At 38.6% G+C, this 11,309-nt stretch overlaps 1 long non-coding RNA gene across 2 annotated transcripts; it reads left to right on the plus strand.

Moving 5' to 3' along the window:
• Window positions 1-425: 425 nt before the first annotated feature.
• LOC131646060 (uncharacterized) lies at window positions 426-3,736 on the plus strand. Of its 2 annotated transcripts, XR_009297272.1 has the most exons (7): window positions 426-847; window positions 936-1,438; window positions 1,537-1,916; window positions 1,998-2,058; window positions 2,693-2,799; window positions 3,078-3,159; window positions 3,321-3,736. It is a non-coding gene; the product is annotated as an uncharacterized LOC131646060 (long non-coding RNA). The 2 variants fall into 2 exon arrangements; XR_009297271.1 differs by having other exon boundaries at window positions 936-1,916.
• Window positions 3,737-11,309: the final 7,573 nt, after the last annotated feature.

Below are 11,309 nucleotides of genomic sequence, written 5' to 3' on the forward strand. Positions count from 1 at the left end.
ATAAAGTTCTAAGTTTCTAATTGGTAGGAAGATGTTTGTCGTTTTTTATTAAAGAAAAATTAATTTGCAAAAAAAGAAATAATTGGAAAAAAAAATTTTATTTATTTGTTTTTATTAAAGAAACTGGGGGTGAGAAATTGAAAATGGTGGTGAAAAGGCAATGGGCGTAGGGCCCAGAAGCTTGTTTTTGTTATAGATTTTATGACAAAAAAGGGGTGTGTGACGGGCCCAGGGGGAGGTGTAACTAGCAATTTCGTGAAGGCCCAAAGCCTTTGTTCTTGTTTTCAGCATTTTTCATATGTCAAAAAATAGTGGTGTCAAAAAAGACTTTGATTTGGCAGAATTAACATTTTTGTAAAGAACAGAAATTAATTAAAAGATATGAAAAAACAAATGAATTGAGAACTAGGGTTCCAGTAGTACGACCTTTGGGATTTCACAAATGCTCTTCTCCCTCACTTCGCGAACGAACGGAGGCGGCGCGGCACCGGAGTAAAGCGCGTCTCCAACTCGAGGACCGGCGCTCTCTTTTCTCGCTCAATCCTCTCACGTTCAACTTATCTCTGATTCTGGTTTCGTCTCGCTTCTCTCTCCGATTCAACTCACACCGCCGGTGGATGTTTCAAGGTGACGGCGTCTCACTTACCAAGCACTTGTTGTTCGCAGATCGGAGATTTGGTGCGGACGACTATTGTTGACGATGAAGATGGAAACCCGTGAAGATTGAAGGTTGTCATGTGCTGGTGATTCGATGATGACACAAGATGAAGATAGTGATCTGAGAATCAATTTCGCGAAGAACTTCACAACGTTGAAACCATGAGAATTGAAGGATGATAAGTGAATCGTGGAATGTAGCTTCTTTTGTATTATTCTCTCTTGCGATTTTTCTGCTATCTCCTCTTCTAATTTCTATTGGTGATTCTCTTGTGCAGGTTCTGAGAATTGAAGAGGAAGATTGTGAAGGAATGAATTGTGGTGATGAAGAAGCAAAAGATGGTGAGGATTATGAACGATGAAGAGTGAGTTGCGGATCGAGAGAGATAAAGATTGAATGGTGAGAAAGAAGAAGAAGGTGAAATGGTGAAGAATGATGGAGATTCAGAGAGTTGTGAAGAGAATTGGAAGATGAAGATTGTGATGGAAAAATGGTGGAGAAGTGAAGTTGTGGAAATGATTGTGGTGAGTTGATGGTGATCTGCGGTGGTTGCTGAAGGTGATGTGAAGTGAGGGATTGATGATGAATGAAAGTTGAAAGTGATGGAGATGAATGGTGAAGCGTGTGTATGAACTTTAGACTCAGCACTTCTTCTCTCAAAGTTTGCAAGCGAAACAATGACGAAGATATGTGATCGTGCTTTCTGGTGTAGCTTTCTGAGTGGGTGGAGCTGACTATTTATAGGAGCAATGATTGGATACTGATAATGAGCCCTTGAATGTGGGACTCAAAATTACAGTTTGCAGTGAATTTTTCTGATTTCTTGAATGTGGGACTTGTATTTGGTTCTTCCTGATTTTCCTTCTTCTTTTATGCAGGTATGAGTTGGTGCTACCATGGGTATTGTTGGGCTGAAAATAAGCAAAGGAACGCAGCATCGTTCTCTCCTTGTTCTTTAGCAAGAATTGCCAGCTTTGATGTTTTGGCTTTTTCTGTTATGGGTTTGATGGATGTATTTGAATTTGGTTTAACAGGCTGTAGCTGCTTTGAAACTGTTTTCTTCTTTGGTTTATGGTGCAGGAACTTTGAACTGTGAAGAAGAAATTGAAGGTGGGCTTGTGATGGTATGACGAAACTGTCGAAGCTAATGATGGTTTTTCTTGTTTGATGCAGTGATAGGCTCTTGGTCACGACTCGACTATGGTTTGGAACAAACGGCCTCGGTTCTGGATCAGGTTTGGAGGAAGATTGATTCAATGTAAGTGAATGTGAATGTAAACTTATTTGGTTTTATTTTGGTATTGAATGTGTATGGGGCTGACTAGGTGAATGTGTGCAGGGATTTTGGCTTATACCTTTGACTGTGCTTCTTCGGCTCATCTGCTGTTTGGATCATATCTGTAAGTGACAGCCTTCGAACGAAATTCTGGTAACGATATATCGTACCTTATATGATGAATGAGTGTCATACGGTTTTGTGCATAGTCTGTTAGTAGTTTGAGAAATGTTAAAAGGTAGTTAGTGACATAGGTTAGAATGTTAGGAGATTAGTAAAACATAGCTGTTAGTTTAATGTTGGAAGAGAGGGTTAATTCTGTGCAATGTGTGGATGTGTATGGATGGATCATAAGAATATGGATTGGTGAATTTAGGTAAATGAATATTAGCTTGTTTAACTGATGCAGCCTGTGACTTTGTAACGGATTGAATTGGATAAGGAGACTGTGTGTAAATGAGACTGTTTCCTTTTTGTATTGAATCGAATCGGATGAATGAATGATTTTTGGAATTTTCTTTTGGTTTAACTTGGTGTGATTGGTGTGGGTTATGTTTGAAATGTGTATGAAATGTATGGTTTGAATTGAGTTAGTAAAGGGTTAACTGATATTGATGTTAGGATTGGTTATGTGAGCTGGCATGCTGATGACTTGATTTGTTTTGCCCTCGCTGCCCTGTACTGGTGATGATGATTTGATATTGCAGGGCTGATTTAATACCATAGGCTGCTGAACTCATTACTTGGTCTTTTGACAGTTGGGATGTTATGGATAGCTGTACGAATACGGACCCAGGATGATGATTGGATGTATGGTATGCCTTGCATATATATGAACCGATCTCGATGGTGGACTTGAATGGAGGTATGGAATATACTGTGAACTGATGTTATAGGTTATTTTGTGATGGGACTGTTTTTGTTGTGAACTGTAGGAGTTGTATGTTTTGAATTTTTCTTGGCTCAACCATGATAAACCAAGTAATGCTGGACTGGTGAAAAACTGAATGTACTTGCAGCATGATATAAATTCATTTGTTTCTTTTGTATGGAATTCTGAATGATTTGTAAACTGCCTGAATTTAGAGTATGAACTGGATATGCTTGAACTCTCCTCATGGGCCTGTATTTGAATGGTTTTAGGGTGCAGCAAGTGATTGAAATGGAGTTGAAGTGGAATCCTTCGAATGCTTCGATGAAGTTCCTCTTCTTTCTCAAGATTCAAGTATGTCTTTACTTTCTTCAAAGTGTTGGTGCCTGTAATGACTTGTAAAAACAGCTCGAATAGGCTAATACTTGCTGAATTATGTAGGGTTTCATTCCTGGATTTTGTATTGGAACTTTGGAACTGATTTGTGTAGGCTGTCTTTTTCTTTGATCCTGCAGGCTATGGTGCGAATACTGACATGATGATACCTCTTGATATGGCTTGGCAATGTTTGAAGGAGTGAATTAAAATGTCAAAATGTATTTTTGTGTAATTTTCAATGTGATGCCCATGTGATGTAATGGTGTATTTGATATAGAATAACTTTGTAAAGTAGAAGGCTGGTATGGTTATGGTTATGATGGTAGGGTGCAGAGTTGGTACCTATCCTGACTTGAAGTAAATTTGAAATCAGTTTCTTCTTACTGGTGTTGCATTTTTGTATGGACTTTGAAATGTATATAATGGAACTATTTCAGGAGCTACTATGTACAGGGACCGTGTCAACATGAGTTGATGTGGTGTGGTAATCTCTTAGAATGAAATCTCTCAAATCTCTTTTGAATTTCCTCTTTCCTCCGCTTGTTTTTTTTGTGTGTGCTTTTGAATGAGCCATGATGTGAAGCCCAAGAAGGTTTAAGAAAAACCTTGGCCCAACAATCAACCTTCCAAGTTTCACCTTGCACACAATCCAAAGTGGATGTCTTGCAACACAAGTAACAACATGAACCAATCCCTGTACGACGACCATGCCCGGTTATTGAGAAAGAGAACACAATGATTGTAGGACCGAACTCCAGCTGATCTTTCTAACTCAATTATTGGGAAACAAACCCTAATCCAGTTAATATCTTCATGCCATCTTCTTCTAATTTAATGAACCAAGGTTATTCTTAATGAATGAATGCATTATGTGTTAGATGCCCTAAATGGAGGTATGCAGATGACATGAGAATTATAAGCCAGTTAGAAGATAAGGGTAGGACAAATTTGGGGTATGACAGTCCCAAACATCCCTCAATGTCATCAAAGAACAGAACCTATGGCTAGCTAAAAGAGATAACTATTACATAAACCTCTACCATAAGCAAGGATGGGAATCCTACATTTCTATCTTAAATGGTTATGTCCTTCCTAACCTTGTCAAAAACTTCTGGGTCAATGCGTCTGTTAGTGAAGACAATCTCAGTATCACTTCCTCCATTTATGAAACTCCCTTCACTATTTCTGAAGCATCGATTGCTGAAGTTATTAGCTGTCCAGTCAGGCATGATGCTACATGTCTCTCAGTTTTCGACTATGTTAATGCATTTGACATTCCAAACGATTTAAGAAGACTCGCTCGTCATATTAAAAACAATCCCTACTACCTCTCCTCATTAAAACAAGTCTGGTTCAGGCTGATTCTTTCAAATCTCATTCCTAGAGGAAAGTTCCATAAACTCCTGTGTGCTAGAGACATGTTCTTGATCAACAAATTTTTTATAATTATATTTTAGTTTTTTGATGATAACAAGCAAACAAATTTTTTATAAATAAAACATGGTACTCTAATCATATGTTTCTAATTTTAGAAGATGTACCAGTACCGGGAATCAGAACTTGAAGAATCAGAATGTAAGGCTAGAGAAACTTCTGATATCGCACGATGCAAACATATCTACAACAGAAGTTGAAGAACAAGGTTGAACAGAAGATTATAAAGAATGATTCAAGCTAACACCGCTGAAAAACAACTTCTGATATTGCACGCTGAAGACATACTCACAACAGAAGTTGAAGAACAAAAGCTAATCAGAAGATTACACAGATTGATTCAAATTTAACCGTTGAAGACATAATCATTAGCAAAATGGCTGCAACACTCCAAAAGCATAATTTACAAGGATGATTGAAGAAGCTATCCACATGCAAATTTCTTGGAGAAAGCAAAAGCAAGGACAACACGCAAACCATTTAATGCTGAATGAACTCAACAAAGCTTCGGACATAACAGTCAAAAAATTCTGAAAGCTATATATAGTCATGATCGATTGAAGAACAAGATACATATATACATACAACACAACAACACATCTAGAAAAATAGAAAGAAAACAAGAAAGATCACACAGGAACGCCGCAACTTTGATAAATTATCAAGTGTGAAGAAAAACTCTCGCAAGCAAAATTCTCTTATTCATATTCTGAGTTTATTGTTCTATACTAAATCTTAGTGAAATATCACAGTGGTGATTACGACTTTCTAGAAGCAAACTATACACTATCAACAGAAGTTACGTGGTAACAAAGTCCTTGAGAGACCAGTTGGTCAGAAGTCTCAAGAAGTCTAGGACTAGCTGGGTCTTAGAAGACTGGTTAGTCACAAGCGGTTGGCTTGTGTGGGAACGTTAGTCACCAGCAGTTTGGCTCGTGCATTGTATTGTGAGTCACGACAGTTGGTCATGCAAGTGTAATCAGGTTCTGATTATAGTGGATTAAGACCTCGGTTTAGAGAGGCAAATCACCTTGTTGAGGGTGGACTGGAGGTAGCCTTATTGAGAAGGTGAACCAGGATAAAAATAGCTGTGTTCTGATTATCTTTCCTTCACAAAGTTTTAAAACCCCTTATTCAACCCCCCCTTCTAAGTGTTTTCTCAACCTTCAAAAATTTGTTGTTGTTTTGCCTCTATTTATTGGAAAATAACAGTTGTAGGCTTATGCCAAATTCAATTTGTTGTTGTTGTGTTGTTGTTGTAAGTACAAGCCTACACTCATCAAGAAGTTTTCGATTCATGGCAAACATGTTAAGTGAACAAATACAAAAGCACAAGTGAATGACTCAAGGAAAAGTAGGATTTTGGCTATCTAAGACACTTTAGGTCGACCTACCACTTGCCCAAGTCGACCTGTAAAGCTTCAGTTACTCAGCATATGGATTTGTATCAGTTAGGTCGACCCAGCTAGTCCTTAGGTCGACTCAAACTGAAGCAAACAAAGAAGATTCACTTCTGTCCCATTTAGGTCGACTCAACCAAGTACCCAGGTCGACCTAAATTGAAGAGAAATCCCAAGAACCAGTTTCAACTGATCTTAGGTCGACCCAAAGCCCCAACAGGTCGACCCAACAGGCAACAATCATAACTTGGTTGAATCTGCTCCATTTAGGTCGACCCAATCAATGAAGTAGGTCGACCTATCTCCTCAAAACTTGCCAAATTATGTGTTTGCTCTGCATCAACGTTTCAGCACCTATATATATCTTTTTCTGTTAATTATTCTGTTTTAACACCAATAACTGAAAGATACACAAAGGCTTCTCATCTTCGTTCTTCTTCTTAACTCCAACACAATTACACACAATCATTCTTGCGTTGAGGGTTTGTGATCAAGATCGATAACGTCCATGGAAAGGAATTGAAGGTTCCCAGTGGGTGAAGATTTGTGGGGTTTTTGGTGTATAAAATCTGCGGATTTTGTCCTCCAAGATTGGTGAATTTTGGGGGTTTTTATCAAGAGGCTTCATCAAGGATTCAGCTGAGTGTGAAGATTGAAGAAAAAAGGTTCGAGTAATTCACAACACTGCAGAAAGGTGTCATACCCCAAATTTGTCCTACCCCTAACTTCTAACTGGCTTAGACTTTGCATTCATGTATATACCTTCCATTAGGTCATTAACACATCATGCATCATTAATTAATAAATTCGACATGGGATCAAGGATCTTGGAAGTTAGAGCTTCTACTTCACTCAAGCTTGATTCCTTTGGTTCTTCTCTGAGTAGGGGACTGTGGGGTCAAGGTTTTGAAATATGGGCACCGTGGACTTCTTTCTCATCAAGCTACAAAGGCTACTTCGTCACCTGGTTTCGTCAAGAATAAAGGTGGGGGTTTACTTCCTTATGCGTGATGATCTTTATGGTGTGATGATCTTCATGGTATCATGGTGGAGAGCAGTGATTCTTTTGGACAAATTAATTATGCCAACAAGCATTGGTTCATTCAAAGTGTTTCCATTAAAAGTCATTCACTCGATGCATCTAAGTGGATAGTGCTATAAGTCGGGATTAAAGGGCCTCATCTTTGTTGCAAGTTATGGGTTTGATGTTGTTTGGGTATTAAAGCGCAAAGTGTGAAAAATGGAATCTTAGAACAACATGAATCATTGTCAAAGATGCACATTGAAGAAGGATCGGAAATTCAAATAAAAAAAAAACATTGGAGAGAAAAGAAGAAAATTCATATTTCAAACTTGAAAGAGTACATTACATTCCATATCCCAAAGTCAATTACAAAGGAATAAAACCAAAAAAAAAGGAAAGGATCAAGTCCCAATGATGCAAAACTCAGAATATTCATGAGATGTCTTGGTCTACAAAGTATAAAGAGTCACTACACTTTCAAGACAAGTTTAACTGCCATTTCACTTTCAGATTGTTTCACGTATTACACCGCAAAGAAAATTATACAGAGAGCCATGTAAATGTCGAGCAAGCTACAAGGGACATATTCCTAAAGTTGCTTCATGCTTTCACCACGCCAACTCCGGGACCTCATGATCATTCTTCAAATTCCACATGATGCTATGCTTCAATTACATCAACCTGCACATTCATCATCTAGAAAAATAAACAAAAAACCAAACTCAGAAATATTCAAGACAAACCCAAGCTCATAAGTAAGATTCTGGTTCATCCATGATTCACTAAAGGTTAATGTCTACAAACACTTAACAAAATGTTGCACAGGAAGCTTATTTCAAAAGAAGACAGACCTGTGCATTGCAAATGCAGTGCAATGCTCCAAGTTAAACATTCAGCCCAACTCCACCGAGTATCAACCGTAGCCCTGCACATTCAGTCCTAACTCAGACTAACAGTCCATAATTTCACAAATGCTTATACCAGATTCAGCAGTCATACCTTGCTCCATCATACATCTGTTTGAGATCACCCCTGCAGCATACACACATACATATCACTCTGCGACATACGGCCCCATCAAATTACAATCCATGCCCGAAGTCCCTGCAGACATCAATCATTAAAACCAGTTAACAGCCTCCAACAAAAAGAAAAAACTCATTACAGTTAACCTCCCAACAGTCCCTTAACTGACTTATCCATCTCATAACTTCCAAACAGAAATACTAATTCAGTTTCATAACCGAATTTCTCGCTGATCCTACATAACCACCCTTTCAAACTTGTAACCACCTAACAAACCTATTCTTTTCTAATCATCAAAAATTAGTTTTATAACTACCTCATTACTTTCAAACGAGTCCTAACCAATTATTAATCGCCCTAACTTCCAGTTTCACATCAATTCATAACAGTCATAACAGAAAAATAACCAACCTTCAATCTCTCTAACCGTCCTATAACTAACTTTCCCTCTTCTTAAGTAATTGCCAAACCAAATAACAAACCCAAAACAGAAAACTAACATCCATGTAACTACCTGCCAGCTCAACATAACAGAATCCATAACTAACTTCTAACAGCTCAAAACCTCTATAACAGAATCGGTTACAACTCCCCAGCCTCCATAACCGACAAATCTCCACCCTCTGATCTCATAACCGAATTTCAATCCAATGGCTTAAACACTCTCAATCTCTAACTGAATCTCTCACTCTCAATCTCTATATAATCTCCCTTCCCTCCATAATTCAAAGTACACTCTCACTCTCCATCTTCACACTTCTTCAGGCCATTCCCTTCACTTCCTCTCTACACACGCCACCCTCTCCATAACCACTTCACCATTCTCCATCCACCTTCACCTTCACCCACACTTCACTCTGTATTTCTCTCAATCTCTTACCTCACCTCACGAAAGCTCATGAACCTATAGCTGTCAGAGCTTCATCAATGGAAGCTCTGAACGGTAGAGCTTAGCCTCCATCAACTCAACCTCTCTCAATTCGCTCACACACTCAACGCGCAGCAACAACAACACAAACACCGCAATAGAACTCACAGAGAAAAGTCAAAGAAAAAATAGAAGAAGAAGGGAGAAGAAGTAGAATCATTCACGCAAAACAGAAAACAGAAAAGAAGACTATTGGAAGCATATTATTACCTCATCTCAATCTTCGATCTCCTTCGGCACATCAGGTAAGTACGGAATTCTTTTCATCTCCATGTGTTGATGCAGTCGTGTTCGTTGATGCGTACTGAATGATTCCCCTAAGGTCTCTTAGTCCATTTCGTTACCGTGAGGATGTAATCGTTGTTCTAGTAGACTTAGGTTTATTATGATATGCAATCATCGAATAAGAATCAAATCGGACTCTAGGGATAGAGCAGAGAGATTGAATCGAAGAAACAAAGGACGAGATGAGGGAGGAGGCGTTTTGTGTGGTGGTCGGAGGTTTTGATCGGCGACGGTGAAAAGAGTTGCGTCGTCGTCGTTGTGCGAGAGAGGGAAGAGGATAAACGAAACATCTGATAGCCGCTAATGCTAACCCTAATCCCCTTTTCTCTCTCATTATTTATTTTTTTATTAATGAAAATCTGTTAATAATAAATGTGGATCATATCAAGGCTGTGGGCCTTATACGAATAATCACATTCACACCCACCTCTAGGCCCATTGTACAACGTTTTTGGCAAGCTGAATAACAAAAAACTCTGCTTGGGCCTACTTCCTTGGGGCCCTGCGCTAATATTTCTGACTGCACCACCGATTTTGACATTCACCCCCTGACTGCATTATTCCATGTGTAGACTTAGTTTTTGTATATAGTTTTTTTTCCTATTATTTTTAGATAATAAAAACATGATAAAAATCACTCACTTTTGTTAGAGTTTTAGGTAATAAATGACATAGAATAATCACAAAAATATTAGTTTAGGCTAATTCGCTTTTAATTCCTTCTGCTTAATTAGAATTCTCTTCCTTCATAAAAACGCCATAAAATGATAGTATTTTAGTTTAATTTTGCACTTATGTTTGAATTGCTTTTGTACCATTTATATGTTGATTTCTATATGACTTTTTGTGTGACTTTGTTACTTGACTTTGGCCATATTTTTGGCCTATTTTAGATTCCTTTTGTACATAAATAGGAATTAGAACAACTTAGACTAGAATTAGAATAGTTCCCTTCTTTCATCCTTTTTCTTTTTCAACTTTTAAAATACTTAATAAATACCGATGAAGATCATACCGTTACTATATTTCATAGTAGGAAAGAAATGATTGGGGTGTAGGCCCCGATGTATGTTCTTTCCTACTTAGCGGAAAAGAAATGATTGAGGTGTGAAGCCTCGATGTATTTCTTAAACCGTTGTTTAGAGAAACGATCGCGGTGTAGGCCTCGATGTGCATTCTCTAAATATTCACAAAAGAACTCCTTTTTGTATTTCCTTTACTTAGCGGAGAAGAAATGATTGGGGTGTGAAGCCTCGATGTATTTCTTAACCGTTATTTAGAGAAACGATTGTGGCGTAGGCCTCGATGTGCGTTCTCTAAATATGCAAAACAAACTCTTTTTGGTATGATCTAAGTCACAAAGTTAAAATCCCCATAAGAAACACCAACCAAAAACACTTCAAAAAACACTAATAAATGGTCAGATTTAAAACAAAGTAAGGAAGTGGTGCGAAGCCTTGTAGTAGGTTCTCGTCATCATGGAATTACCCTAAAAGACACAAACCGATCTTTCTTTTCTTTTCTTAAGGGCAAGTTATCTCCGTTCCATTGCATCCTAGGCGATCCCTTATGCAAGAGCGTGAGCGTTAACGCCGCCCAACTAAAAAACACAAAAACAAACAGAAAATCTTTAGCCGAGCTACGGTAACTCTGATTCCTGAAAAGGATACGTAGGCAGCGGGGTAGGGCCCGTGCGAGTACAATTCTTTATTTTCCCTACATTCTGCATTCATTCGCATTTAGACATAGACATAGTACACACCCTTTAGATAGAAACAAACATAGGTGGATACCATCGAGTACGATGGGCGTGAGGGGTGCTAATACCTTCCCCTCGCGTAACCGACTCCCGTACCTTGATTCTCTGGTCGCAAGACCCTGTTCCTTTCTTTGTTAGGTTTCCTGGTATTCCTTTCCCTTATGGGATAAATATATTGGTGGCGACTCTGTTCATTTTTCGCGAGCGTGCGACAGCTGGCGACTCTGCTGGGGACGTTGCTAGACCTGTTGCTGGTCCATCCTTAGTGAG

Source organism: Vicia villosa, linkage group LG2 (assembly GCF_029867415.1).
Source record: "Vicia villosa cultivar HV-30 ecotype Madison, WI linkage group LG2, Vvil1.0, whole genome shotgun sequence".
NCBI lineage: Eukaryota > Viridiplantae > Streptophyta > Magnoliopsida > Fabales > Fabaceae > Vicia > Vicia villosa.